Here is a 7,270-nt window from a genome sequence, read left to right on the forward strand (position 1 = left end):
AGAGAAAATATGAGCATCAATGACTACCACATGAAGGTGAAGAAGATTGCAGATGCACTTGCTTCCATTGGGTGGCCAGTGGAAGATGATGATTTAGTTTCTGTGACCTTGAATGGTCTAGGAAAGGATTATGCACAGTTTCGAACATCCATTTCCGTCCATGAAAGATTTCCTGATTTTGAGGAGTTGATTGCTCTTCTAATTTCTGAGGAGCAGAGAAATGGTGGTGCATCTTCTTCAGGAGGAACTTCAAAAGAATATGTCTTCTACTCAAATGCTGGAAGAGGTAGAGGCAGAGGTAGAGGAGGCCGATCTGGAGGCTATGGTAGAAATCAGAATATGTAGCAAACTCAAGAAAACCAGTCCTATGGAGGAGAACGTGGTAACTCTAGAGGCAGGGGGAGCCAAAGAGGTCGTGGTGGATGGCAAAGAGGCCAAAATGCAAATAGTAATGTTGAATGCTACTACTGTGGTAAAATGGGTCATATGGCTAAAGACTGCTGTAAAAAGAAGAATGACATCATGAATGGAAAATTGCAACAAGGGAATTCTGCATCTTGTAATAGACAGGGTGATGACAGAAATGAGCATTTGTTTAAGGTGCAGCACATGAACAATTCTATGACAAGTGCAGAAGAAAGCAATGATGTATGGTATGTTGACTCAGGTGCATCAAACCACATGACAGGTCATGCAGAATGGATGGAGGATGCAAGGAAAATGGAAAAACTAGGATTTGTGGAGATTGGTGATGATACTGCACATCCTATTATGCAGATTGGAAAAATTCCTTTGTCTATGCAGGATGGGAAAAAGAAATACATGTCCGATGTATTTCATGTCCTGAATATCACCAAGAATCTCGTTTCTGTTGGTCAAATGGTTGAGCAGGGCTTGCAGATCAGCTTTAATCCTCATGGATGCTTTGTTGAGGATATGAAAAATAAAGGTCGCTTGATAGCAAAAGGAAAGAAGGGCAGAATGTTTACCTTGGATGCAGACACGCCTGAATTGAGTGCAGCAATGTTTGCACATGGGACCGGTGTAGTTGCAGATATTGATATCTGGCATAAACGCATTGGTCATGTTAATGTACAGCGACTTAAATCAATGCAGGCCCAAAACATTGTTGCAGGATTGCCCAAATTCAAGGTTGCAGAAATGCATAAGGTATGTGAAGCCTGTCGGTTTGGAAAACAGGCAAGGAAACCATTTCCTAGACATGTTCAAGAGAGTGAGAGGCCATTGGAATTAATCCACTCTGATGTGTGGACTACTAAAGCTGCATCTCTTGGAGGCTGTCATTACTTTGTCAGTTTTATTGATGACTATAGCAGAAAAGTTTGGGTGTATTTTATGAAAAAGAAAAGTGAAGTTTTTGGGCATTTCAAAACTCTTAAAGCTATGGTTGAAAAAGAAACAGGCCTGCAAATAAAATACCTAAGGTCAGATGGAGGGAGAGAGTACCTCTCAAATGAGTTTGCCAGGTTCCTGCAAGAGCATGGCATAAAGCAGCAATATTCATGCAGTCATATCCCACAACAAAATGGAATTGCAGAAAGGAAAAACAGACATATTGGAGAGGTATCTCATGCCATGCTCAACGAAAAAGACTTGCTAGATTTTTACTGGGCTGAAGCAGTTGCTACAGCAGTCTACATAATGCAGGACTCCCACTGCAGCAGTGCATGGGATGACTCTAGAGGAGAGGTATACTGGTAGGAAACCAGATATTTCTCATTTGAAGATTTTTGGTTGCATTGCCTATGTTCATGTGCCAGATGAGTTGAGATCCAAGTTGGATCCAAAAACTGAGAAGTGCATCTTTATTGGTTACTCTCTGCAAACAACAGAAAGGGTATAGATGCTATAACCCTTCTACTCGTAAGTTTACAGTGAGCAGAGATGTTTTCTTTGATGAGATGAGTAGCTGGTATAAACCAGTAAATGTGATTGATGATGTAGATGCACAAAATGGTAATGCTCCACAGAATTCACAGCAGTAGTCACAAAATATTAGTGGACCTGGAGCGTCCTCTAGCAGTGGTTCACATTCTTCGCCATGGACATGCAGATTGAGATCAGGAGAATCTTCTCAAAGCAATGCAGATAGTGGTATTCAGGTATCACAAGAAGGAAAAGAGAAGGTAGATCAGCCCATGTTTGATGTGAATGCAGGTCACTCTTATGTGGATGGTGAATCCAATGGCTCAGAACAAAGCATTAATGATGAGTTGGGTATTCCTTCTATTGTTACATCTGGAGTAAGGAAGACAAGGGATGTTTTGAGAGCACCTGGGAGTCAACCTACTTTGCGCAGGTCCACTAGAGCTAGGTATCCTGTGGATAGGCTGAAATATGATGGATTTTTAGCCATTCACTATGCCTATATGGTCAAAGTGATACAGGAACCAGAACCCACTTCTTTTGAGCAAGCCATGGGAAAAGAAAAATGGGAGAAAGCCATGGATGAAGAAATGGATGCCTTGGAAGCAAATGCTACATGGGAATCGGTACCTTTGCCTAAAGGTAAGAATGCAATTGGCTATAAGTGGGTTTATAAGGTGAAGCACAATGAAGATGGTTCTGTGAACAGATACAAGGCAAGATTAGTAGTCAAGGGGTATGCACAAAAATATGCACATTCAGTCTGGTTGCAAGGATGGCAACCGTAAGAGCAATCATTGCTATGGCTACATCAAAGGAATGGTCTTTACATCAGATGGATGTAAAGAATGTCTTCTTGCATGGTGATTTGCAAGAAGAGGTATATATGGAGCAGCCACCAGGTTATGTGCATACTGTTCATCCTGAGTTTGTTTGTAGGTTGAAGAAAGCATTGTATGGCTAGGTTGAAGAAAGCATTGTATGGCTTGAAGCAAGCACCTAGAGCATGGTCTGACAAGATAGGACAGTATCTTGTCACTATTGGCTTTCAGATTTTCAAGGCAGATTTCTCACTTTATGTGAGAAAAACGGAGAAAGGTATTATGCTACTTGTCATTTATGTTGATGATTTGATTATGACAAGTGACAGTGATGAAGATATCCTTCATGTGAAAATGCTATTGAAGCAGAAGTTTGAGATGAAGGATTTGGGAGAGCTGCGTTATTTCTTGGGCATTGAGGTGATTAGATCACCAAAAGTGGGATACAGCTCTTGCAGAGGCAGTATGGATTGGACATGCTGTCCAAATATGGGATGACAAGCTCTAAGCCGATTTCAGTTCCTTTGGAGCAGAATGTGAAGCTGAGCATAGATACAGGTGAGGTTCTGGAAGACCCTACTATGTACAAACGCATAGTAGGAAGTTTGATTTATATGACTATTACCAGGCCAGATTTGAGCTATGCTATTGGATTGGTAAGTCAGTTTATGCAGGCTCCAAGGAAACCGCATTTGGATGCGGCTAGATGCATACTCAGGTATGTGAAGTCCACATTGCAGTATGGACTACTTTATGAGACTGGGGTTCAGATACAATTGCATGGATACACTGATGCTGATTGGGCTGGTAGTATTTCTGATAGACGATCTACCAGTGGATATGTGTTCTCTTTTGGGAGTGCTGGAGTCACTTGGAGCAGCAAGAAACAGCCTACAGTTGCCTTGTCGAGCACAGAGGCTAAGTACAAGGGTGCAGCAATGGCTGCATGTGAGGTAGCTTGGTTGCATAAGCCACTTTATGATATGCATCAGCCTACAGATGGGCCAATTGTCATTTATTGTGACAACATGAGCAGTATACACTTGGCAAATAACCCATTCTATCATGCCACAACAAAGCACATTGAGGTGCATTATCACTATGTGCGGGTGAGGGTTTTACTAGGTCTTATTGATCTAGTTTATGACAGCACAGAGGATTAGGTAGCTGACATATATACGAAGGCATTGGGCACAGAGAAGTTGCACAAGTTCAGAGACCTGCTTGGTGTGCAGGAATTGGGATTGAGCTCGAGGGGAGTGTTGAGATATCGAGCTCCACTCGTGATATGCCAGGGTAACCGTTGTGCATTTATGTCATCGACTTGTTAGCTGTAGATGCGGTTGGTACACCGCCCATGAATAATAGCTAGATGATAGCTATCCTTATCTACTCTAGTTCGTGGCTCAGTTAGTATGCCACCTTAGTTAGTTGAGTTTGGTTTGAGACCCATATATAGGGTTCTTCTATTTCTATGTACTTGAGTTCTTTTTGGCTTACACAACTAAGAATAGGAAAACTGTTTTCAGCCTCCACCCTTGTGTGTATTCCCCCATTGTGCAAGCAAGAAAGCTACAAGTGAGACTCCTTCCTTCTCTCCCACAATCTTGACATCACGGACCAGGAGTGTCAATCTAATGCTAAAGGAAAAACTGCCCTAAAGCTTAATCTATGCATTCATAGTTCATAGTCCAACGTTTCCCTAAAACTCCTCAAAGGGAGATCCCAAAGTACTTAGGCATAACGCCTCGTCACACACACATAGGAGGCACTCCACTGACTAATAGTCGGAGCCCCACTGCAACTCTCCTACATCTCAGGGATTGGCCCTTTGATGTGCTGCTAAACATATAACACAACGAATACACACTCCTCTCTTTTATATTTCTCGTATTTCCAGGAGATATACCATGCTTCCTCACTTCACAGTCCCTTAGGAAACCGACCCTCTACCCTACAACAAGGGATAACCTCACACTCTCAATCGTGGGTCAAACTCCTAAGAAAACAATTGCTATGTAGTCGATAAGATTTTCCTTTGATACCAGGAACCATGCATAGTGCATAATGTGAATGGTTTAGTACACAAACAATAGAAAATCAGCATTGTGCATCGTGCGAAACCAATCTTTTCATGATTTCCATGCTAACATTTATGTATTGAAACGAGGAGAGACACGGAGCCTTACGCTCATGCCGCCTTTTCCTTTATTTTAAAACAACGCCCTATAGCCATGATGCAACACATAAATCAGATTTAAGATTGTACTTTAACATTCAAACTCCCCTCCCACCCTACCGTTTAATGTTTTGCAATCGTTGATAGGTGTAAGAGTCATTTTATGTGTATTTCTTTGTAGAGAAAGCAATAAATACGAACAAAAACAAAGAAATGAGGGTAAACTGAGGCTAACCTCGTGCTCTACCTTCATTATACATTGCACAAAAACTTATGTGATTTTTTGGAATTTTCTTTTTTATCGTTTCCTAAATTTTCCCCATTTAAAACCATTTTCCACCATTTTTTGGTATTTTTCTTCTATTATTTTCAATTTAAAAAACTAGAAATTGAAATTGATTGTGGGCTGTGGCCCTTAGTTTCTTTGACAGTAAAATTTCAGGTTTTATTAATGTTATATCTCATTTTTCCCCTTTATTTTGCAAAAAAACCCCTATTTTGCCTCTTAAACGCGTGTTTTACGGGTTGTATACCATTAATTTCAGTCATAACACTTATAATTTTCTGATTTTCTGAGCATAAACTGATCAAACTCATAGCAAACAACAACATAATGCATAATCAGCCCATGGGAACAAATATTCATGAAGCAAATTGCATAAAACATCAATTTCCTTTGTAAAAATAAAATTACCGTTCTTTACGGGTTGCAAGTTTTTATTTGCCATGTCTCGGGACTGATTTCCAGCAACCATTAATGTCCATGACAGTCCGGAATCAACAATCTACCCTCCTCTTGCATCACGGAGCAATCCCATCTCGGTTGGACAAGCATCTATCGATCCTTCTTCTTCCCACATGAATCTGCCTCTAGAAGAGAGAGAGGGAGGAGAGAGAAAGACTGAAATCAGAGATTTCCATAGAGGCCACCATTGTGCGAGCGAAGGGCGGCAAAATGATCAGCAGATAGAGGGGAAGCAAGGGCCAATGTCAATTGGGGTGGTTGCTCACAAGCAGGAAGAAGCATCCCCATGATCATGGCGCATTTTTCGGCGCTGATCTACCCACGCCATCCTCCTCTCTCTCTCCTCACATTTTTTCCTTCATCCCAACACTTCATGTGGCATGAAAAATTGGCCCCAAGGGTCACTTACCCATTTGACCACTCTAATGTCCACCTCTTCAAATCTTGACTGGTTTCTTGGCCATTTCCCCGTCCGGACTCCGAATTGAGCTATGAAAAATCCTGGGCATCTGGCTTGACATCCTGCATTGGCCGGTAACTCTTGACAACCCGCAGGGCAGTTTGAAAAATTATCAAAAATTAACAAGTGTCGCTCGGGCGCCTTTAAAGCACTTTGCCGCTTAAAATCATCCTAGATCGAGCCGCTGCCTACGATGTTGAATATTTTTCCCTTGATATTCGTAATTTTTAGCTATTTTTAAGCACTTCTCGGTAGAAAAAATCCACTCTCATGTACGGTTTATAGATTGCATTGCCGGTAACTCCAATGCCGGAATTAACCTCTGCATGAGTTTCACGTGGGGTGTGGAAAGTTGGACTAGCAATATTTTTCAAACGGAAATATTACATTCTCTCCCCCTTGAAGGAATCAAGATGTCCTCATCTCGAGATGAACTGGGGATATTGTTGGTTGAGAGTGCTCTCATCCATCCAAGTGGCATCCTCCTCGGGATAATCTTTCCACTAGATGAGGTATTCTCTCAAGGTTCTAGATCTCACTTCTCTCTCCCTAACATCTAAGATCCTATCAGGCCGTAGCTCAAGGACTCCTTGTCTAGGCATTACAACTTGTTGGTCATCAAGTACATGGCTAGGATTAGGTACATACTTCTTCAATAGGCTGATATGGAATACATTATGAACCTTTCGGCTCTTAGGGAGTTGCATTCTATAAGCATTAAGACCTAGGCACTTGAGGATCTTGTATGGTCCACAATACCTTGGACTTAGCTTCTTGCAATCTCCTAAGGATAGGAAACTCTTCTTTGGGCGTATGCGAATGAAGACCATGTCTCCTTCCTCGAAGGTTCTATCTTGACGCTTCAAATCCGTGTATGCCTTTTGTCTATCCTTAGCGGCTTGGATGTCCTGTCTTATTGACTTCATTTGGTCATCCATCTCTTCCAGCATCTGCCTTGAAGCTTCAACCTGTAAAAAAAAACTACACGGCGCAGCCAACAGAATCTGAGAAAGAGATAGAGAGTACACAATAGATAAGAGGAGAATCACTAAATTCTTTAGCTCCAAACAACTGATACAAATATGGCTCTGTCCACCCGTGTGCTTCCACTCTATGAAGCTTAGATGGTTATCTAGACAGAAGATAGGTGAAGAGCTTAAGGCTAGCTGGAACAACAA

Source organism: Lygodium microphyllum, chromosome 18 (assembly GCF_053477565.2).
Source record: "Lygodium microphyllum isolate KBCC chromosome 18, Lygodium_microphyllum_v1.1.10, whole genome shotgun sequence".
NCBI lineage: Eukaryota > Viridiplantae > Streptophyta > Polypodiopsida > Schizaeales > Lygodiaceae > Lygodium > Lygodium microphyllum.